General features: G+C 45.9%; 1 long non-coding RNA gene across 1 annotated transcript; it reads left to right on the top strand.

The window, feature by feature from the left end:
• Positions 1–18,707: 18,707 nt before the first annotated feature.
• Positions 18,708–20,635, top strand: LOC119324886. Its single transcript, XR_005157216.1, has 4 exons — positions 18,708–19,282; positions 19,734–20,136; positions 20,263–20,348; positions 20,590–20,635. It is a non-coding gene; the product is annotated as an uncharacterized LOC119324886 (long non-coding RNA).
• The last annotated feature ends 3,236 nt before the right edge of the window (positions 20,636–23,871 follow it).

Below are 23,871 nucleotides of genomic sequence, written 5' to 3'. Positions count from 1 at the left end.
AGTGATTCGGGTATTTTTCGGAGTACCGGAGAGTTACAGGAATTCGCCGGGGAGTATATGGGCCTTATTGGGCCATACGGGAATAGAGGAGAGAGGCCGAAAGGAAGGAGGCGCGCAGCCCCCCTCTGGTCCGAATTGGACAATGGGTGCGGCCCCCCTTTCCTTCCTCCTCTTCCTCTCTTTCCCCCTTTCTCCTACTCCAACAAGGAAGGAGGGAGTCCTACTCCCGGTGGGAGTAGGACTCCCCTTGGCGCGCCCCTCCTAGGCCGGCCGCCCCCTCCCCCTTGCTCGTTTATATACGGGGGCAGGGGGGCACCTCTAGAGAGAACACAAGTTGATCTACGGATTGTTCCTTAGCCGTGTGCGGTGCCCCCTCCACCATATTCCACCTCAGTCATATCGTCGCGGAGTTTAGGCGAAGCCCTGCGCCGGTAGAGCATCATCATCGTCACCACGCCGTCGTGCTGACGGAACTCATCGCCGAAGCTTTGCTGGATCGAAGCCCGGGGATCGTCATCGAGCTTAACGTGTGCTGAACTCGGAGGTGCCATACATTCGGTACTTGGATCGGTCGGATCATGAAGACGTACGACTACATCAACCGCGTTGTCATAACGCTTCCGCTTACGGTCTACGAGGGTACGTGGACAACACTCTCCCCTCTCGTTGCTATGCCATCACCATGATCTTGCGTGTACGTAGGAAATTTTTGAAATTACTACGTTCCCCAACAGTACTCTTACGTGAGACAGGTTCCACCGACTGACATGCACTTGTTGAATAAGGTGGCTAGCGGGTGCCAGTCTCTCCCACTTTAATCGGATCGGATTCGATGAAAAGGGTCCTTATGAAGGGTAAATAGCAATTGACATATCACGTTGTGGTTTTGCGTAGGTAAGAAACGTTCTTGCTAGAAACCCATAGTAGCCACGTAAAACATGCAAACAACAATTAGAGGACGTCTGACTTGTTTTTGCAGGGTATGCTATGTGATGAGATATGGCCAAAAGATTGTGATGAATAATAGATGTGATGTATGATATTGATCATGTTCTTGTAATAGGAATCACGACTTGCATGTCGATGAGTATGACAACCGGCAGGAGCCATAGGAGTTGTCTTAATTTATTGTATGACCTGCGTGTCATTGAACAACGCCATGTAATTACTTTACTTTATTGCTTAACCGTTAGCCATAGTAGTAGAAGTAATAGTTGGCGAGACAACTTCATGGAGACACTATGATGGAGATCATGGTGTCATGCCGGTGACGATGATGATCATGGAGCCCCGAAGATGGAGATCAAAAGGAGCAAAATGATATTGGCCATATCATGTCACTTTTTGATTGCATGTGATGTTTATCGTGTTTATGCATCTTATTTGCTTAGTACGACGATAGTAAATAAGATGATCCCTTATTAAAAGTTCAAGAAAGTGTTCTCCCTAACTGTGCACCGTTGCGAAAGTTTGTTGTTTCGAAGCACCACGTGATGATCAGGTGTGATAGATTCTAACATTCACATACAATGGGTGTAAGCCAGATTTACACACGCAATACACTTAGGTTGACTTGACGAGCCTAGCATGTACAGACATGGCCTCAGAACACGGAAGACCGAAAGGTCGAGCATGAGTCGTATAGAAGATACGATCAACATGAAGATGTTCACCGACGTTGACTAGTCCATCTCACGTGATGATCGGACATGGACTAGTTGACTCAGATCATGTAATCACTTAGATGACTAGAGGGATGTCTATCTGAGTGGGAGTTCATAAGATGAACTTAATTATCCTGAACATAGTCAGAAGATGTTCGCAAATTATGTCATAAGCTCGCGCTTTAGTTCTACTGTTTAGATATGTTCCTAGAGAAAATTTCGGTTGAAAGTTGATAGTAGCAATTATGCGGACTAGGTTCGTAAACTGAGGGTTGTCCTTGTTGCTTCGTAGAAAGCTTATGTCCTCAATGCACCGCTCAGTGTGCTGAACCTCAAACGTCGTCTGTGGGTGTTGCGAACATCTAACATACACGTTTTGATAACTACGTGATAGTTCAGTTAAACGGTTTAGAGTTGAGGCACCAAAGACGATTTCGAAACATCGCGGAACATATGAGATGTTTCGAGGGCTGAAATTGGGATTTCAGGCTCGTGCCCACATCAAGAGGTATAAGACCTCCGACGAGTTTCTTAGCCTACAAGCTAAGGGAGAAAATCTCAATCGTTGAGCTTGTGCTCAGATTGTCTGAGTACCACAATCACTTGAATCGAGTGGGAGTTAATCTTCCAGATGAGATAGTGATGTTTTTCCAAAGTCATTGCCACCAAGCTGCTAGAGCTTCGTGATGAACTATAACATATCAGGGATAGATATGATGATCCTTGAAATATTCGCGATGTTTGACACCGCGAAAGTGAAGGAAATATGCCCTAGAGGAAATAATAAAGTTATTACTTATTTCCTCATTTCATGATAAATGTTTATTATTCATGCTAGAATTGTATTAACCGGAAACATGATACATGTGTGAATACATAGACAAACATATAGTCACTAGTATGCCTCTACTTGACTAGCTCATTAATCAAAGATGGTTATGTTTCCTAACCATTGACATGTGTTGTCATTTGATTAATGGGATCACATCATTAGGAGAATGAGGTGATTGACATGACCCATCCCGTTAGCTTAGCACTTGATCGTTTAGTATTCTGCTATTGCTTCCTTCATGACTTATACATGTTCCTGTAACTATGAGAATTGTGTAACTCCCGTTTACCGGAGGAACACTTTGGGTACTACCAAACGTCACAACGTAACTGGGTGATTATAAAGGAGTACTACAGGTGTCTCCGAAGGTACATGTTGAGTTAGCATAATTCGAGATTAGATTTTGTCACTCCGATTGTCGGAGAGGTATCTCTGGGCCCTCTCGGCAATGCTCATCACCTAAGCCTTGCAAGCATGTAACTAATGAGTTAGTTATAAGATGAAGTATTACAGAACGAGTAAAGAGACTTGTCGATAACGAGATTGAAATAGGTATTGGATACCGACGATCGAATCTCGGACAAGTAACATACCGATGACAAAGGGAACAACGTATGTTGTTATGCGGTTTGACCGATAAAGATCTTCGTAGAATATGTAGGAACCAATATGGGCATCCAGGTCCCGCTATTGGTTATTGACCAGAGATGTGTCTCAGTCATGTCTACATCGTTCTCGAACCGTAGGGTCCGCACGCTTAAGGTTTCGATGACAGTTATATTATGAGTTTATGTATTTTGATGTACCGAAGGTTGTTCGGAGTCCCAGATATGATTGCGGACATGACGAGGAGTCTCGAAATGGTCGAGACATAAAGATTGATATATTGGACGGATATATTTGGACACCGGAAAGGTTCCGGAGAAGTTTGGAGCCCCGGGAGGTTACCGGAACCCCCCGGGAGGTATATGGGCCTTATTGGGCCCATGTAGGAAGAAGAGAGAAGGAGCAAGGGAGGGGGGCACCCCCCCCAAGCCCAATCCGAATTGGGGAAGGGGGCCGCCCCCCCCCCCCTTTCCTTTCTCCTTCCCCCTCTTCCTATTACTACTACTAGTACTACTTCCTAATACTAGTACTCTTTCCTTCCCCCTCCAAATAAGATAAGGAAAAGAGAGGGAAACCTACTTGGAGTAGGTTTCCCCCTCCTCATGGCGCGCCCCCCTAGGTCCGGCCACCTCCTCCCTCCCTCCTTTATATACGGGGGTAGGGGGACACCCTAGAACACACAAGTTGATCATTAATCGTTCCTTAGCCGTGTGCGGTGCCCCCCTCCATGATATTACACCTCAGTCATATTGTAGCGGTGCTTAGGCGAAGCCCTGCAACAGGAGAACATCAAGATCGTCACCACGCCGTCGTGCTGACGGAACTCCCCCTCGGCGCCTCTGCTGGATCGGAGATCGAGGGTGCGTCATCGAGCTATACGCGTGTCAAGAACTCGGAGGTGCCGGAGTAACGGTACTTGGATCGGTTGAACCGGAGGACGTACGACTACTTCCTCTACGTTGCGTCAATGCTTCCGCTTCGGTCTACAAGGGTATGTAGACAACACTCTCCCCTCGTTGCTATATCATCACCATGATCTTGCGTGTGCGTAGGAAATTTTTTGAAATTACTACGTTCCCCAACAGTGGCATCCGAGCCTAGGTTTTATGCGTTGATGTTATATGCACGAGTAGAACACAAGTGAGTTGTGGACGATATAAGTCATACTGCCTACCAGCATGTCATACTTTGGTTCAGCGGTATTGTGAGATGAAGCGGCCCGGACCGACATTACGCGTACGCTTACGCGAGACTGGTTTCACCGTTACGAGCACTCGTGCTTAAAGGTGGCTGGCGGGTGTCTGTCTCTCTCACTTTAGTTGAACCGAGTGTGGCTACGCCTGGTCCTTGTGAAGGTTAAAACAGAGTCTATTTGACAAACTATTGTTGTGGTTTTGATGCGTAGGTGAGATTGGTTCTTGCTTAAGCCCGTAGCAGCCACGTAAAATTTGCAACAACAAAGTAGAGGACGTCTAACTTGTTTTTGCAGGGCATGTTGTGATGTGATATGGCCAAGACATGATGCTATATTTTATTGTATGAGATGATCATGTTTTGTAACCGAAGTTATCGGCAACTGGCAGGAGCCATATGGTTGTCGCTTTATTGTATGAAATGCAAACGCCCTGTAATTGCTTTACTTTATCACTAAGCGGTAGCGATAGTCGTAGAAGCAATAGATGGCGTAACGACAACGATGCTACAATGAAGATCAAGGTGTCACGCCGGTGACGATGGTGATCACGACGGTGCTTCGAAGATGGAGATCACAAGCACAAGATGATGATGGCCATATCATATCACTTATATTGATTGCATGTGATGTTTATCCTTTATGCATCTTATCTTGCTTTGATTGACGGTAGCATTTTAAGATGATCTCTCACTAATTATCAAGAAGTGTTCTCCCTGAGTATGCACCGTTGCGAAAGTTCTTCGTGCTGAGACACCACGTGATGATCGGGTGTGATAGGCTCTACGTTCAAATACAACGGGTGCAAAAACAGTTGCACACGCGGAATACTCAGGTTATACTTGACGAGCCTAGCATATACAGATATGGCCTCGGAACACGAGGACCGAAAGGTCGAGCGTGAATCATATAGTAGATATGATCAACATAGAGATGTTCACCATTGAAACTACTCCATCTCACGTGATGATCGGACATGGTTTAGTTGATTTGGATCACGTAATCACTTAGATGACTAGAGAGATGTCTATCTAAGTGGGAGTTCTTTAGTAATATGATTAATTGAACTTAAATTTATCATGAACTTAGTACCTGATAGTATTTTGCTTGTCTATGTTTGTATGTAGATAGATGGCTCGTGCTATTGTTCCGTTGAATTTTAATGCGTTCCTTGAGAAAGCAAAGTTGAAAGATGATGGTAGCAATTACACGGACTGGGTCCGTAACCTGAGGATTATCCTCATTGCTGCACAGAAGAGTTACGTCCTGGAAGCACCACTGGGTGCCAGGCCTGCTACTGATGCAACTGACGACGTTAAGAACGTCTGGCAGAGCAAAGCTGATGACTACTCTATAGTTTAGTGTGCCATGCTTTACGGCTTAGAACCGGGTCTTCAACGACGTTTTGAACGTCATGGGGCATATGAGATGTTCCAGGAGTTGAAGTTAATATTTCAAGCAAATGCCCGGATTGAGAGATATGAAGTCTCCAATAAGTTCTACAGCTGCAAGATGGAGGAGAACAGTTCTGTCAGTGAGCATATACTCAAAATGTCTGGGTATAATAATCACTTGATTCAACTGGGAGTTAATCTTCCGGATGATAGCGTCATTGACAGAATTCTCCAATCACTGCCACCAAGCTACAAGAGCTTTGTGATGAACTATAATATGCAAGGGATGAACAAGACTATTCCCGAGCTCTTCGCGATGCTGAAAGCTGCGGAGGTAGAAATCAAAAAGGAGCATCAAGTGTTGATGGTCAACAAGACCACTGGTTTCAAGAAAAGGGGCAAAGGGAAGAAGAAGGGGAACTTCAAAAAGAACGGCAAACAAGTTGCTGCTCAAGTGAAGAAACCCAAGTCTGGACCTAAGCCTGAAACTGAGTGCTTCTACTGCAAGCAGACTGGACACTGGAAGCGGAACTGCCCCAAGTATTTGGCGGATAAGAAGGATGGCAAAGTGAACAAAGGTATATGTGATATACATGTTATTGATGTGTACCTTACTAATGCTCGCAGTAGCACCTGGGTATTTGATACTGGTTCTGTTGCTAACATTTGCAACTCGAAACAGGGACTACGGATTAAGCGAAGATTAGCTAAGGACAAGGTGACGATGCGCGTGGGAAATGGTTCCAAAGTCGATGTGATCGCGATCGGCACGCTACCTCTACATCTACCATCGGGATTAGTTTTAGACCTGAATAATTGTTATTTGGTGCCTGCGTTGAGCATGAACATTATATCTAGATCTTGTTTGATGCGAGACGGTTATTCATTTAAATCAGAGAATAATGGTTGTTCTATTTATATGAGTAATATCTTTTATGGTCATGCACCCTTGAAGAGTGGTCTATTTTTATTAAATCTCGATAGTAGTGATACACATATTCATAATGTTGAAGCCAAAAGATGCAGAGTTGATAATGATAGTGCAACATATTTGTGGCACTGCCGTTTAGGTCATATCGGTGTAAAACACATGAAGAAACTCCATACTGATGGACTTCTGGAATCACTTGATTGTGAATCACTTGGTACTTGCGAACCGTGCCTCATGGGCAAGATGATCAAAACACCGTTCTCCGGATCTATGGAGAGAGCAACAGATTTGTTGGAAATCATACATACAGATGTATGTGGTCCGATGAATGTTGAGGCTCGTGGCGGATATCGTTATTTCCTCACCTTCACAGATGATTTGAGCAGATATGGGTATATCTACTTGATGAAGCACAAGTCTGAAACATTTGAAAAGTTCAAAGAATTTCAGAGTGAAGTAGAAAATCATCGTAACAAGAAAATAAAGTTTCTACGATCTGATCGTGGAGGAGAATATTTGAGTTACGAGTTTGGTTTACATTTGAAACAATGTGGAATAGTTTCGCAACTCACGCCACCTGGAACACCACAGCGAAATGGTGTGTCCGAACGTCGTAATCGTACTTTACTTGATATGGTGCGATCTATGATGTCTCTTACCGATTTACCACTATCGTTTTGGGGTTATACTTTAGAGACGGTCGCATTCACGTTAAATAGGGCACCATCAAAATCCGTTGAGACGACGCCTTATGAACTGTGGTTTGGCAAGAAACCAAAGTTGTCGTTTCTCAAAGTTTGGGGCTGCGATGCTTATGTGAAGAAACTTCAACCAGATAAGCTCGAACCCAAATCGGAGAAATGTGTCTTCATAGGATACCCAAAGGAGACAATTGGGTACACCTTCTATCACAGATCTAAAGGCAAGATTTTCATTGCTAAAATCGGATCCTTTCTAGAGAAAGAGTTTCTCTCGAAAGAAGTGAGTGGGAGGAAAGTAGAACTTGATGAGATAACTGTATCTACTCCCTTATTGGAAAGTAGTTCATCACAAGAACCGGTTCCTGTGACAACTACACCAATTAGTGAGGAAGCTAATGATATTGATCATGAAACTTTAGATCAAGTTTCTACTGAACCTCGTAGGTCTACCAGAGTAAGATCCGCACCAGAGTGGTACGGAAATCCTATTCTGGAAGTCATGTTACTAGACCATGATGAACCTACGAACTATGAGGAAGCGATGATGAGCCCAGATTCCGCAAAATGGCTAGAGGCCATGAAATCTGAGATAGGATCCATGTATGAAAACAAAGTATGGACTTTGGTTGACTTGCCCGATGATCGGCAAGCCATTGAGAATAAATGGATCTTTAAGAAGAAGACTGACGCTGATGGTAATGTTACTGTCTACAAAGCTCGACTTGTTGCAAAAGGTTTTCGACAAGTTCAAGGGGTTGACTACGATGAGACTTTCTCACCCGTAGCAATGCTTAAGTCTGTCCGAATCATGTTGGCTATTGCTGCATTTCATGATTATGAAATTTGGCAAATGGATGTCAAGACTGCATTCTTGAATGGATTTCTAGAAGAAGAGTTGTATATGATGCAACCTGAAGGTTTTGTTGATCCAAAAAGTGCTGACAAAGTTTGCAAGCTCCAACGTTCCATTTATGGACTGGTGCAAGCATCTCGGAGTTGGAATAAACGTTTTGATAGTGTGATCAAAGCATATGGTTTTATACAGACTTTTGGAGAAGCCTGTATTTACAAGAAAGTGAGTGGGAGCTCTGTAGCATTTCTTGTTTTATATGTTGATGACATATTATTAATTGGAAATGATATAGAATTTCTGGATAGCATAAAGGGATACTTGAATAAAAGTTTTTCTATGAAAGACCTCGGTGAAGTTGCTTACATATTGGGCATCAAGATCTATAGAGATAGATCAAGACGCTTAATAGGACTTTCACAAAGTACATACCTTGACAAAATTTTGAAAAAGTTCAAAATGGATCAGGCAAAGAAAGGATTCTTGCCTGTGCTACAAGGTGTAAAGTTGAGTCAAACTCAATGCCCGACCACAGCAGAAGATAGAGAGAAAATGAAAGATGTTCCCTATGCTTCAGCCATAGGCTCTATCATGTATGCAATGCTGTGTACCAGACCTGACGTATGCTTAGCAATAAGCTTGGCAGGTAGGTACCAAAGTAATCCAGGAGTGGATCACTGGACAGCGGTCAAGAACATCCTGAAATACCTGAAAAGGACTAAGGATATGTTTCTCGTATATGGAGGTGACAAAGAGCTAGTCGTAAATGGTTACGTCGATGCAAGCTTTGACACTGATCCAGACGATTCTAAATCGCAGACCGGATACGTGTTTTTATTAAATGGTGGAGCTGTAAGTTGGTGCAGTTCTAAACAAAGCGTCGTGGCGGGATCTACATGTGAAGCGGAGTACATAGCTGCTTCTGAAGCAGCAAATGAAGGAGTCTGGATGAAGGAGTTCATTTCCGATCTAGGTGTCATACCTAGTGCATCGGGACCAATGAAGATCTTCTGTGACAATACTGGTGCAATTGCCTTGGCAAAGGAATCCAGATTTCACAAGAGGACCAAGCACATCAAGAGACGCTTCAATTCCATTCGGGATCAAGTCCAAGTGGGAGACATAGAGATTTGCAAGATACATACGGATCTGAATGTTGCAGACCCGTTGACTAAGCCTCTCTCACGAGCAAAACATGATCAGCACCAAGACTCCATCGGTGTTAGAATCATTACTATGTAATCTAGATTATTGACTCTAGTGCAAGTGGGAGACTGAAGGAAATATGCCCTAGAGGCAATAATAAAGTTATTATTTATTTCCTCATTTCATGATAAATGTTTATTATTCATGCTAGAATTGTATTAACCGGAAACATGATACATGTGTGAATACATAGACAAACATATAGTCACTAGTATGCCTCTACTTGACTAGCTCATTAATCAAAGATGGTTACGTTTCCTAACCATTGACATGTGTTGTCATTTGATTAATGGGATCACATCATTAGGAGAATGAGGTGATTGACATGACCCATCCCGTTAGCTTAGCACTTGATCGTTTAGTATTCTGCTATTGCTTCCTTCATGACTTATACATGTTCCTGTAACTATGAGAATTGTGTAACTCCCGTTTACCGGAGGAACACTTTGGGTACTACCAAACGTCACAACGTAACTGGGTGATTATAAAGGAGTACTACAGGTGTCTCCGAAGGTACATGTTGAGTTAGCATAATTCGAGATTAGATTTTGTCACTCCGATTGTCGGAGAGGTATCTCTGGGCCCTCTCGGCAATGCTCATCACCTAAGCCTTGCAAGCATGTAACTAATGAGTTAGTTATAAGATGAAGTATTACAGAACGAGTAAAGAGACTTGTCGATAACAAGATTGAACTAGGTATTGGATACCGACGATCGAATCTCGGACAAGTAACATACCGATGACAAAGGGAACAACGTATGTTGTTATGCGGTTTGACCGATAAAGATCTTCGTAGAATATGTAGGAACCAATATGGGCATCCAGGTCCCGCTATTGGTTATTGACCAGAGATGTGTCTCAGTCATGTCTACATCGTTCTCGAACCGTAGGGTCCGCACGCTTAAGGTTTCGATGACAGTTATATTATGAGTTTATGTATTTTGATGTACCGAAGGTTGTTCGGAGTCCCAGATATGATTGCGGACATGACAAGGAGTCTCGAAATGGTCGAGACATAAAGATTGATATATTGGACGGATATATTTGGACACCGGAAAGGTTCCGGAGAAGTTTGGAGCCCCGGGAGGTTACCGGAACCCCCTGGGAGGTATATGGGCCTTATTGGGCCCATGTAGGAAGAAGAGAGAAGGAGCAAGGGAGGGGGGTGCGCCCCCCCAAGCCCAATCCGAATTGGGGAAGGGGGCCGGCCCCCCATTTCCTTTCTCCTTCCCCCTCTTCCTATTACTACTACTAGTACTACTTCCTAATACTAGTACTCTTTCCTTCCCCCTCCAAATAAGATAAGGAAAAGAGAGGGAAACCTACTTGGAGTAGGTTTCCCCCTCCTCATGGCGCGCCCCCCCTAGGGCCGGCCACCTCCTCCCTTCCTCCTTTATATACGGGGGTAGGGGGGCACCCTAGAACACACAAGTTGATCATTAATCGTTCCTTAGCCGTGTGCGGTGCCCCCCTCCACGATATTACACCTCGGTCATATTGTAGCGGTGCTTAGGCGAAGCCCTGCAACAGGAGAACATCAAGATCGTCACCACGCCGTCGTGCTGACGGAACTCCCCCTCGGCGCCTCTGCTGGATCGGAGATCAAGGGTGCGTCATCGAGCTGTACGCGTGTCAAGAACTCGGAGGTGCCGGAGTAACGGTACTTGGATCGGTTGAACCGGAGGACGTAAGACTACTTCCTCTACGTTGCGTCAACGCTTCCGCTTCGGTCTACAAGGGTACGTAGACAACACTCTCCCCTTGTTGCTATATCATCACCATGATCTTGCGTGTGCGTAGGAATTTTTTTGAAATTACTACATTCCCCAACAGAAAGTACAAATCAAGAAGGTGCATCAATTGTTGATGGTTAGTGAAACCACTAGTTTCAAGAAGGGCAAGGGAAATAAGGGATACTCCATGAAACGACAAATCGGCTGCTGCTCTAGTGGAGAAACCCGAGGTTGAACCCAAACCCGAGACTAAGTGCTTATGTAATGAGAGGAATGGACACTAAAGCAGAACCACCCTAGATACTTGGTAGATAAGAAGGCAGGCAAGGTCGACGGAAGTATATTGGATATACATTATGTTAGTGTGTACTTTACTAGTACTCCTAGTAGCACCAGGGTATTAGATACCGGTTCGGTTGCTAAGTGTTAGTAACTCGAAATAAAAGGCTGCGGAGTAAACGGATACTAGCTAAAGGCGAGCTGGCGATATGTGTTGGAAGTTTTTCCAAGCTTGATGTGATCAAGCATCACACGCTCCCTCTACCATCGACATTGGTGTTAAACCTAAATAATTGTTATTTGGTGTTTGCGTTGAGCATAGACATGATTGGGTTATGTCTATCGCAATACGGTTATTCATTTAAGGAGAATAATGGTTACTCTGTTTATTTGAGTAATACCTTCAATGGTTTTGCACCTAAAATGAATGGTTTATTGAATCTCGATCGTAGTGATACACATGTTCATGCCAAAAGATATAAGATAGTAATGATAGTACCACCTACTTGTGGCACTGCCATGTAAGTCATATTGGTATAAAGCGCATGAAGAAGCTCCATGTTGATGGATCTTTGGACTCACTCGTTTTTGAAAAGTTTGAGACATGAGAACCATGTCTATTGGTGTATATGCATGAAGAAACTCCATGCAAATGGACCATTCAGACTCACTTGATTTTTGAATCACTTGAGACATGCAAATCATACCACATGGGCAAGATGACTGAAAGCCTCGTTTTCAGTAAAATGGAACAAGAAAGCAACTTGTTGGAAGTAATACATTTTGATGTGTGCAGTCCAATGAGTGCTGAGGCACGCAGTGGATATCATTATGTTCTTACTTCACGGATGATTTGAGTAGATACTGAGTATATTTACTTGATGAAACACAAGTCTGAATTATTGAATGGTTCAACTAATTTCAGAGTGAAGTTGAAGATCATCGTGACAAGAGGATAAAATGTCTATGATATGATCATAGAGATGAGTATCTGAGTTATGAGTTTTGGCACGCAATTAAGATATTGTGGAAATTGTTTCACAATTAATACCGCCTGGAACACCATAGTGTGATGGTGTGTCCGAACATCATAGTTGCACCCTATTGGATATGGTGTGTACCATGATGTCTTATCAAATTACCACTATCGTTCATGGGTTTAGGCATTAGAGACAACCGCAGTCACTTTAATAAGGCACCACGTAATTCCGTTGAGATGACATGTATGAACTATGGTTTGGAGAAACCTAAGTTTTCGTTTCTTAAAAGTTTGGGGTTGCGACGCTTATGTTAAAAAGTTTCAAGTTGATAAGCTCGAACCCAAAGCGGATAAAATGCATCTTCATAAGACACCCAAAACAGTTGGGTTTACCTCCTAATTCAGATCCGAAAGCAATAGGGATTGTTTCTTGAATCGGGTCCTTTCTCGAGGAAAAGTTTGTCTCGGAAAGTTGAGTGGGAGCATGGTGGAGACTTGATGAGGTTATTGAACCGTCACTTCAACTAGTGTGTAGCAGGGCACAGGAAGTTGTTCCTGTGGCGCCCACACCAATTGAAGTAGAAGCTTATGATAGTGATCATGAAGTTTCGGATCAAGTCACTACCGTACCTCGTAGGGTGACAAGGATGCGTACTACTTCAGAGTGGTACAGTAATCCTGTCTTGAAGGTCATGTTGCTGGACAACAATGAACCTACGAGCTATGGAGAAGCGATGGTGGGCCCATATTCTGACAAATGGTTAGAAGCCATGAAATCCGAGATAGGATCCATGTATCAAAACAAAGCTTGGACTTTGGTGGACTTGCCCGATGATCAGCAAGCCATTGAGATAAATGGATCTTTAAGAAGAAGACGGACGTGGACGGTAATGTCACCGTCTATGAAGCTCGACTTGTGGCGAAGAGTTTTTCACAAGTTCAAGGAGTTGACTACGATGAGATTTTCTCATTCGTAGCGATGCTTAAGTCCGTCGGAATCACGTTAGCATTAGCTGCATTTATGAAATCTGGCAGATGGATGTCAAAACGAGTTTCCTTACTAGTTTTCGTAAGGAAAGGTTGTATGTGCTACAATCAGAAAGGTTTTGTCGATCCTAAGGATGCTAAAAGGCATGCTAGCTCCAGCGATCGTTCCATGGACTAGAGCAAGCATCTCGGAGTCAAAATATGCGCTTTGATAAGATGATCAAAGATTTTGGGTTTATACAAAGTTTATGAGAAACTTGTATTTCCAAAGAAGTGAGTGGGAGCACTATAATATTTCTGATGAGTATATGTTGTTGACATATTGTTGATCAGAAATGATGTAGAATTTCTGGAAAGAATATAGGGTTATTTGAAAAGTGTTTTTCAATAGAAAACTTGGATTAAGCTGCTTGAACATTGAGCATCAAGATCTATGAGGATAGATCAAAATGCTTAATGGTACTTTCAAATGAGCACATACCTTGACATGATCTTGAAGGTGTTCAAGATGGATCAGTCAAAGAAGGAGTTCTTGCCTGAGTTGTGAAGTATGAAGTTAAGATTTAAAGCTCGACCACGGCAGAAGAGAGAGAAAGGACGAAGGTCGTCCCCTATGCTTAGATGTAGGCTCCATAGTATGCTATGCTGAGTACCGCACCTGATGTGTGCCTTGCCACATGTCTGGCAAGAGGGTACAAAGGTGATCAAGGAGTGGATCACCAGATAACGGTCAAAATTATCCTTAGAGGAATAAGGATATGTTTCTCGGGTATGGAGGTGATAAAGAGTTCGACGTAAAGGGTTGCGTCGATGGAAGCTTTAACGCCTATCCGAATGACTCTGAGTAGCAAACCAGATACGTATAGTGGAGCAACCATTTGGAATAGCTCCAAGTGGAGCGTGGAAGCAACATTTACAATATGACCTAGAGATTTGTGAAGTACATACGGATCTGAATGTTGCAGACCCATTGACTAAAACCTCTCTCACAAGCAAAACATGAGCAAAACCCAGAACTCATTGAGTCTTAATCACATGATGATGTGAACTAGTTTAGTGACACTAGTAAACTCTTTGGATGATTGGTCACATGGCGATGCGACCTGTGAGTGTTAATCACATGGCGATGTGAACTAGATTATTGACTCTAGTGCAAGTGGGAGACTGTTGGAAATATGCCCTACAGGCAATAATAAATTAGTTATTATTATTATATTTCCTTGTTCATGATAATCGTTTATTATCCATGCTATAATTGTATTGATAGGAAACTCAGATACATGTGTGGATACATAGACAACACCATGTCCCTAGTAAGCCTCTAGTTGACTAGCTCATTGATCAATAGATGGTTACGGTTTCCTGACCATGGACATTGGATGTCGTTGATAACGGGATTACATCATTAGGAGAATGATGTGATGGACGAGACCCAATCCTAAGCCTAGCACAAAGATCATGTAGTTCGTATGCTATAGCTTTTCTAATGTCAAGTATCATTTCCTTAGGCCATGAGATTGTGCAACTCCCGGATACTGTAGGAATGCTTCGGGTGTACCAAACGTCACAACGTAACTGGGTGGCTATAAAGGTACACTACGGGTATCTCTGAAAGTGTTTGTTGGTTTGGCACGAATCGATACTGGGATTTGTCACTCCGCGTGACGGAGAGGTATCTCTAGGCCCACTCGGTAGGACATCATCATAATGTGCACAATGTGACCAAGGGGTTGATCACGGGATGATGTGTTACGGAACGAGTAAAGAGACTTGCCGGTAACGAGATTGAACAAGGTATCGGGATACCGATGATCGAATCTCGGGCAAGTACTATACCGCTAGACAAAGGGAATTGAATACGGGATTGATTGAATCCTCGACATCGTGGTTCATCTGATGAGATCATCGTGGAACATGTGGGAGCCAACATGGGTATCCAGATCCCGCTGTTGGTTATTGGTCGGAGAGTTGTCTCGGTCATGTCTACGTGTCTCCCGAACCCGTAGGGTCTACACACTTAAGGTTCAATGACGCTAGGGTTATAGGGAATAAATGTACGTGGTTACCGAATGTTGTTCGGAGTCCCGGATGAGATCCCGAACGTCACGAGGAGTTCCGGAATGGTCCGGAGGTAAAGATTTATATATGGAAAGTTGTTCTTTGGGTTCCGGGAAAAGTTCGGGTTTTTCCGGTATTGTACCGAGAAGCTTCCAGAAGGTTCCGGAGGATTCCATAGGAGTCCGGAGGTCCAGAAAATGTTCCACCACGTCCAATACAGCAGCATGGGCTGTAAGGGGGCACCCAAGCCTTAATGGGCAAGGGGCACCAGCCCCCCCAAGGCCCATGTGCATGGGAGAGGGGAAACCCTAAGGGGGAGGGCCTCCACTTAACTTGGGAGGCACTCCTCCCCCCCTTGGCCGCCGCCCCCTCCTCAGATTGGATCAGAGGGGGGCGGCCTCCCTCTCCCTTTCCCCTATATATATGTGGGGGGTGGGAGGGCAGCCGCACCAAAGTTCTGGTGCGGCCCTTCCCCTCTCCCAAGTTCTTCTCCTCTCCCGCGATGCTTGGCGAAGCCCTGCAGGATTGCCACGCTCCTCCACCACCACCACGCCGTCGTGCTACTGCTGGACAGAGTCTTCCCCAACCTCTCCCTCTCTCCTTGCTGGATCAAGGCATGGGAGACATCACCGGGCTGCATGTGTGTTGAACGCGGAGGTGCCGTCTGTTCGGCACTAGGATCATCGGTGATTGGATCACGACGAGTACGACTCCATCAACCCCGTTCACTTGAACGCTTCCGCTTAGCGATCTACAAGGGTATGTAGATGCACTCTCCTTCCCCTCGTTGCTAGATTACTCCATAGATTGATCTTCGTGATGCGTAGAATTTTTTGATTTCTGCTACGTTCCCCAACACATCGATCTACTTCTCCACATCACCTTCACTCGCCGACGGTGGTTTTTGAATGGAAGAGGAGAGGAGCGGCGCTGGTTTTGGATTAGAACGGGAGAGGAGCGACGCTGGTTTTGGACTAGAACAGGAGAGGAGGGGCGGCGGTTTTGAAATGGTAGAGGAGAGGAGCGGCGCTGGATTTAGATTGGAACAGGAGAGGAGCGACGGTGGATTTAGATTGGAACAGGAGAAGAGCGGAAGAGCGGCGCTGGTCTTGGAAGTATTTTTTTGTTGTTTCGCGTATTTTGGGTCAAAGTTTGACCACGTACTGTATGTGACATGCAAAATGTGAATGCATGTCACCAAAAATTGTATCGTTTGGTTCGTATCTGAATGTACTTTCAAATTATATTATTTTTGCAATGTATAACATATATTTTATGTGCGAAAATCATGGTCAATTATGACCCAGAATAAAAGGGAGACTAGTTAATGCGGGGTCGCTTTCTTAATTGAAGGGTAAATTGATTTTGATTTTGATCCAGTCACAGCGCGCCGGCCCTCTTGCCCAATCCTAAATCGCTGCCGCACGCTCCTCTCCCTCTTCTCCATTGCAAAACCACCTCCTCTCCTCTCCATCATCTCCATTACAAAAACACCGTCTCGCCTCTCCCTCTTCTGATCTTCTCCATTGCAAAACCACCTCCTCTCCTCTCCATCATCTCCATTCCAAAACCATCGTCTCGCCTCTCCCTCTTCTGATCTTCTCCATTGCAAAACCACCTCCTCTCCTCTCCATCATCTCCATTCCGAACCCACCTCCTCTCCTCTCCATCATCTCCATTCCAAAACCACCGTCTCGCCTCTCCCTCTTCTAATCTTCTCTCCATTGCAAAACCACCTCCTCTCCTCTCCATCATCTCCATTCCAAAACCACCTCCTCTCCTCTCCCTCTTCTCTATTGCAAGACCACCTTCTCTCCTCCCATCTTCCAAAGCTAGCACTGGACCACTCAGAACGACATCTATGGAGAGGATGCAGCAGCAAATCAGGCAGATCGTCGGCGGCGACCAGGCAAAGTTAGCCAGGTTGAAGGAGATCCTTAGTTGGTTTGAAAATGAGTGGGAGATTTCGAGGACGGTGCGGGCCATGTGGCAACGTATGCAAAAGAGCAAGACAGCGGCGATGAGGGCGGCGATGTACATGTACTCCTCGGCGGCAGTCACGCCGCAGTCCTCCGAGTTCATCGAGTATCTCCTATGGGCGATGGAGCAGACAGATTCGCCCGAGGCGACAGTCAGGCGGAGGTGGTGGGCGTATAGGTCGAAGGTCGAGCACCTAGAGGATAACGAATCAATCGAGTATGGTGTGTCGTTCGTGAGGGTGCAGAGCCAGCCGGAGCCACATGAGTATTCGTTCTCCCACCGCAAGAGGAGGCCAGATGGCGCGACGTCGCTTCGCCGACGTTCTCCACGGTTCCCTCGACGCTCGCCTCGTTTCAACGGCTGGATAGAGTTTAAGGTAAGCTTCGCACTAACCTAATCTTCCGCCTGCTCATGCTTACAATCAGTGTGACAGCTAATGAAAATCATGCTTACAATCAGTCTCCGAGTACTACGCCAATCTCCCTAAAATAGCTCTGGACCTTTGGCTCAAAGTTGTGACACAGTGTACAAATAAAGAAAAATAGATTGGTGCTTTTTTCAGAAAAGAGTACTCCCTAGAAAACTGCCAATATAAGCTACTAGTATTTGGTTAGAGGATTTGCTGCCGAGAAAGATCCGTCCACAAAGAGCGCCACACATCCCACTGGTTGTGGTGGATGCCAATGCGTGCATGCAGCATGGTTGGTGTCGGTAATTTTTACTTGGCACACCTCGCACTCTGCATATATGCCGGTTCCATACGTACATTTGTGCAGTTCCATCAAAATGCAGCTGAATAACACTATTTGCACAGATAATGAAAAAGCGTGATTACATTATAGTGGCACTAGTTGATGAAACACACAAAAAAAATAGAAGAAAATATTGCGATAGTATCATACACTACTAGGAAAAACCTTATACACAGAATCTTACCAGTAGCGCGGTCTAAAAAGGGGCGCTGCTGCTAATTAGTAGTAGCGAGGGGTATAAAACCCGCGCTACTACTAAGTTGATAGTAGCAGCGAGGGGTATAAACCCGCGCTGCTACTAAGTAATCTCCAACATTGCCCTCGGGACAGGCCATAGTAGTAGCGAGGGATTTAAAACCTGCGCTACTACTAAGTAAATAGCTATAGCGCAGCTGAGACCCCCACGCTATTACTAAGTGTTTCCACTACTGCGCCATCCACCCCGGCCCGATCCACTCCCACCCCACCACTCTCTCTCACCTGTTCCTCGATCCACCCCACCCCGGCTCCTCTCCCCACGATCTCCTCGCTGCCGCCCCCACCCACGCCGGCCGGTTCCGGCGAGCTCCGGCAACACTCCCCAAACTCCGCCCCTCCCTCCCCTCCGTGTTATTCGGCTAGGGTTTCTGGCGCCTCCCGTGTTCTTGCCCCCCCTCTCTCTCGTGACCTCTGTGCCCCCGCCTCCGGTCTACCTCGCCGCCACTGCCGCCAGAGGTAGCTCCTCCTCCCTTCCTTCCCCTTCCTCCTCCGCCCGCCCTTCTCTCTCCTGCTTCCTCCCGGCGGCCGGTGATGGGTGCGGACGAGGAGGAGAACCAGTCCCCCGTGCGGAAGCGCGAGCGCGAGGAGGGGGAGGAGCCCGCGGCCGCCGACGAGAAGAGCCCGCGTGCAGCGGATGAGTCGGAGGGCACCTCGCTGCTGGGGCTCACCAACTACGCGGACGAGAAGGAGGAGGAGCGCGGGGCCCCGAGGGGGCACGCTAACGGCCGGCCCGAGGAGGAGGAGGCGGAAGAGGATGAGGATGAGGAGGAGGACGAGAGGAGGGCTCCGGAGAGGCGGCCCAGGCAGGTCGAGCTGCCCCTACCTCGACACCGTCAATCGACTAGCTTCGATCTACCATGTCCTTAGCGGCAGCAACAGGTTCGTTGTCGATCTACACACAAGCTCCCAGTTTCTGCTCCTCTGTAGTCTGCACTATACTCAGGTCAAAATTGACTCCTATTACACTTACTTTCAGTCCAGCTTAATCACTTCATGTAACTTAACTAGGATTAAATTACGTCTGAACAATTTAGCACACATATGTCATAGCGTTTGATCTCCTAGGGGAAACACATGCTCTTAGCACTGTGCTGGGATGCACTTCTGTTCTGAAACTAGAGTTCTTCCTGTGTTGTATGCTTCCCCAAGTGGATATATATATATTCCCCAAATGTTCAGAATTATGCCTTGGTCTTAGCAAAGTCGAAAATTACGCCTTTCTCTGCCTACTCGTTTCAGAGATCTACCTCAATTGTCTGCTCTGCCTACTCGTTGCACCATACATCTCAGATGCCACATATTTTATTCACATTTTGCATTATACGTGTAGAACAGAATGTCTGAAGAAGCATCTTCCAGTAGCAGTGCCAAAGGGACTGAACGAACTTCAAATCATCGTTGTGCGATTTGAAGAGAAGATTTATACTGCAGCAACCAGTCAGGTAATTTAATCCGTCTTGGCGGCTACTCAAAGCAGATCACAGTTTATTTTATTTTTAGTTATGGGTGTCAAACAAGGTTTTATGGGCTTATAATAGAGCAGAACTGTCCCCAAATGTTGTAGAGGATACTTTTTAAGTCATGTTTAGTACCATGTATAACTATGATTCAAATCTTAAAAGCTGAAGCACCTGCTCGAGCATGCTAAATTGCTAATCAACCAGAACTGTTGGTTGCAAGCCACCATTAGTAATTTGGTCCTAGGCGGTGGTCATTGCGACGACACACGTCAGGTCAGCTAATTGCTTCTATTTCTTTCAACCAGTAGTACGTAGTAGCTATGGAGTGAGATGTGCTAATTAATTTGTACCACCGTACGCTTATAGAGTTCCCCTTTCTTTTGTTTTTATGTGTAACAGCCAAGATGATGTGCTTTACACTTACAACTCGTGCTGACTGAATCGGAGCAAGCCTCCTACCAGTTCCACCATGTAACACTCTGCAGGTACAGCTCAAACATTGCTCTGTTTCTCCAAAATTTAGTCGATCAGATTTCTAGCTATCTTGTTCCTTTCAGTATGTGCCGACGTGCACGCATTCTAAAGCTGCACATGCTTATATAAAATGCAAGCATGATCTCAGTCACATTGTATTCTGCTTGTGAACACATATTTTACACGTACCCCTGTTTGTAGCAAAGAAGACTTCCTTTATTTTCTACCTGCTGACAGAGTTTCACATCTCAGGTTGTCGAAATAAGATAGTGCTCTGTAGTGCATTCTGATTCAGTTGGGTACCCAGGTGTAACGCCCCGAGACCGACGCTCCAGAAGACTTCCAGCTACTCCGAGTTTCGTCGTGTGATTTGTTTTGTTTGTTGCATCATTTGCATTGCATCATGCCATCATGTCATTTTTTTTAAAAAACTCAACTAAATAAATCGTATGGATTTTTTTTTCGATCCATTTAAATCGAGGGAATTCACTCGTGATTTCTCTTTATAACATATTAAAGCCTCTCAATATTATTAGGGAGCTATAATAAAATATTCCATTTTTGGAATCACCAAAACACACTTACAAAATATTTTCGTTCCTTTTCTGCTTCAAGTTTGGTCTCCAACCTTGCCAATATTTATTTCATCATTTTCCGGAGCTCCACCAAAAATCCAAACATTTTTGGACCTTCTCAAACCTCACTTCCTATTCAAATCATTTGAATTTAAATCAAATGAGTTTGAATTTAATCTTTCAATCATGGCCTTTCTATTTTTCTCGGAACAAACTCATTTTTGCGAGTCCGGAAAAATTATCCCCATGTCCTACTTCTTCCCCTAACCCCTCTTTCTATTCTTTCCTATCTCTGTTTTGTTTTTATTTTCTTTAGAGAGGGAGAAGAGAGCCTTGCAGCCCAGCCGGCCTCTTAGGCCCGGCCAACCTAAGCCGGCCCAAGGCCAGCCACGCCCCCCTGTAACCCTAGCCCGTGCATCTCTCCCTCTCGATTCCCTGCCAGCGCCGCCTCCTTCTTCTTGTTCGCCACCACGCACACCCCCAGGAGCCCGATCCCCCATCCCTCTCCCTTGCTACCGTGGCCGCTCCCCTCGATCTCCTCCGTCTCGCCCCTCTCAGCCTCCTGCGCCCGTGCCCCTCCTCTGCCTCGCCTCTGTTTCCGGCCGCCGCCAGCGAGCAGCTCCGTCGGAGCTCGTCCCCGAGCGCGACCATCTCCGGCCATGGCGCCGCCCTGCTGCCCCTCCTCGTGCGCCCTCCTCCATCGTGCCCAATCCCCGTCGCCAACCTCCTCGCGCCGGCCGCCCGCAGCTCGCCGCCTCTGCTCGATTTGTTGAGGAGCACCCGAGCCGCGGTCGCCGCCCGGATCCATCGTCCCCGCTACGCCAAGCTCCTGCCTAGTCTGCATCTCCGTCGCCTGCGCCTCCAGCGCCTGATCCCGCTGCCCGAGCCGTCCCGTCGCGCCTCCTCCACCCTGCAGCCATCGCCGGAGCTGCTCCTTTTGCCGAGTGCCACCCCGAGCCCCAAGCATCGCCCCTGCTCCCTCCTTCGCCAGCACCCTGCCTCCTTCACGCCTCCCCATCAGCATCGCCGTGGCCCTGTTCGCGTGAAGCCCCTGCGCCACCACCATCAGCGCACGGCGTCTCCGACCCGTTCCGCCCCTTGCTGCTGCTGTAGGCCATGAGCTCGCGGCTACCGCACGGACGCCAAGACCGAGACCGCCCCGAACCACGTCGTCTCGCTGGATTGTCAAGACCATCTCGGTTTTTGCAAGTACCTCTACGCCCGAAGATGTTGGACGCGCCAAGTTCCACTACGATAGGCACCACTTCTGTTGCTGAGAGTTTCGTCAAGTTCAACTACATCGACTACGAAACGTGAACGACTACCGTCGCCGAGACCGCAAGTACCACGACTAACATGTACGGCTACACGACGACCCGCCAAGACCCTGAACAACTACCGCCGCCGTCGTGTACCACTACTTCTACTACCGTCGCCGTGTACAACTACTTCCTCTACGTCGCCACGTGAACGTCTACCTCCACTACGGCCGTGAACGACTACTTCCTTCGCCGAACGAGAACCGTCCCGATTGCTCGCTTCGAAGGTATAACCCCGAGACGCCGTCCGTGGACCGAATGCATGTGTTGTATGAGATGCACCCTATGTTTGCACCGTGCCCGTTTGCTTCATGCACGTTCCTCCTCGTTCGCCATGCCGATGAACCGTGGGAACCCGGTAACCGGGATCACCCCACCATCTCTAGCATGTTCCGCACATCCGCACGCCTCCTTTTGCACCGGTATCTCCATGAGTTACCGGGACCGGAATGTTGCCGTAGCACCATTTTTGTTTCGCCGCCGTGGCACCCTTTTCATTCCGCCATGGTGACCAAATGCTCCTTATCATGCTCTATGTCAACATTTTCATAAAAATTGCATAAAACTTGTATATGTCATCTGCATCATGATAACAACATTTAAAATGTTAAACTTGTTGTTGCATTAAATTGCTAAATGTATATGGGGATTTACCGGATTTGTTGTTTTATATCCGGCCCCATTTAAATTGTTTAGTTGGTATAGTTTATGTTATGCTTCACCTCTTGCCATGTTTAACAACAGTTAATATTGTTGGGTAGCTTAAACAAGAGATAACTAAATAATTGATGTGGTGTTTTGTCAATATGCACCTCGTTGCATATTGAGCTCCACTTAACTTGTAGTATTGTTTGTTGCACTTTGCCATGCCATGCCTCATTAAACCGGACATGCATCATACTTGTTTGCGCATCATGCCATGTTTATGTGATGTTTGTTTACTATGTTGTTTGTTTCTTTCCGGGTTGCTTCTCTCGTTAGCTTTGGTTTCGTTCCGGAGTTGTGAGGATTCGTTCGTCTTCGTCCGTTTGTCTTCTTCATGGACTCTTTCTTCTTCCTTGCGGGATCTCAGGCAAGATGATCATACCCTCGAAATCACTTCTATCTTAGCTTGCTAGTTTGCTCGCTCTTTTGCTATGCCTATGCTGCGATACCTACCACTTGCTTATCATGCCTCCTATATTGTTGAACCAAGCCTCTAACCCACCTTGTCCTAGCAAACCGTTGATTGGCTATGTTACCGCTTTGCTCAGCCCCTCTTATAGCGTTGTTAGTTGCAGGTGAAGATTGAAGTTTGTTCCTTGTTGGAACATGGAGATGTTGTTCCTTGTTGGAACATGTTTACTTGTTGGGATATCACAATATATCTTATTTAATTAATGCATCTATATACTTGGTAAAGGGTGGAAGGCTCGGCCTTATGCCTGGTGTTTTGTTCCATTCTTGCCTCCCTAGTTTCCGTCATATCGGTGTTATGTTCCCGGATTTTGCGTTCCTTACACGGTTGGGCTATAATGGGAACCCCTTGACAGTTCGCCTTAAGTAAAGCTCCTCCAGCAATGCCCAACATTGGTTTTACCATTTGCACTAACAACCTACCACCTTCCCTTGGGTTCTGCAGACTCAAGGGTCATCTTTAT

The sequence above is a fragment of the Triticum dicoccoides genome, chromosome 6B (assembly GCF_002162155.2).
Source record: "Triticum dicoccoides isolate Atlit2015 ecotype Zavitan chromosome 6B, WEW_v2.0, whole genome shotgun sequence".
Taxonomy (NCBI): Eukaryota; Viridiplantae; Streptophyta; class Magnoliopsida; order Poales; family Poaceae; genus Triticum; species Triticum dicoccoides.
Note: the sequence above shows the minus strand (reverse complement) of the source record. Positions and strands in the feature narration are given on the sequence as shown.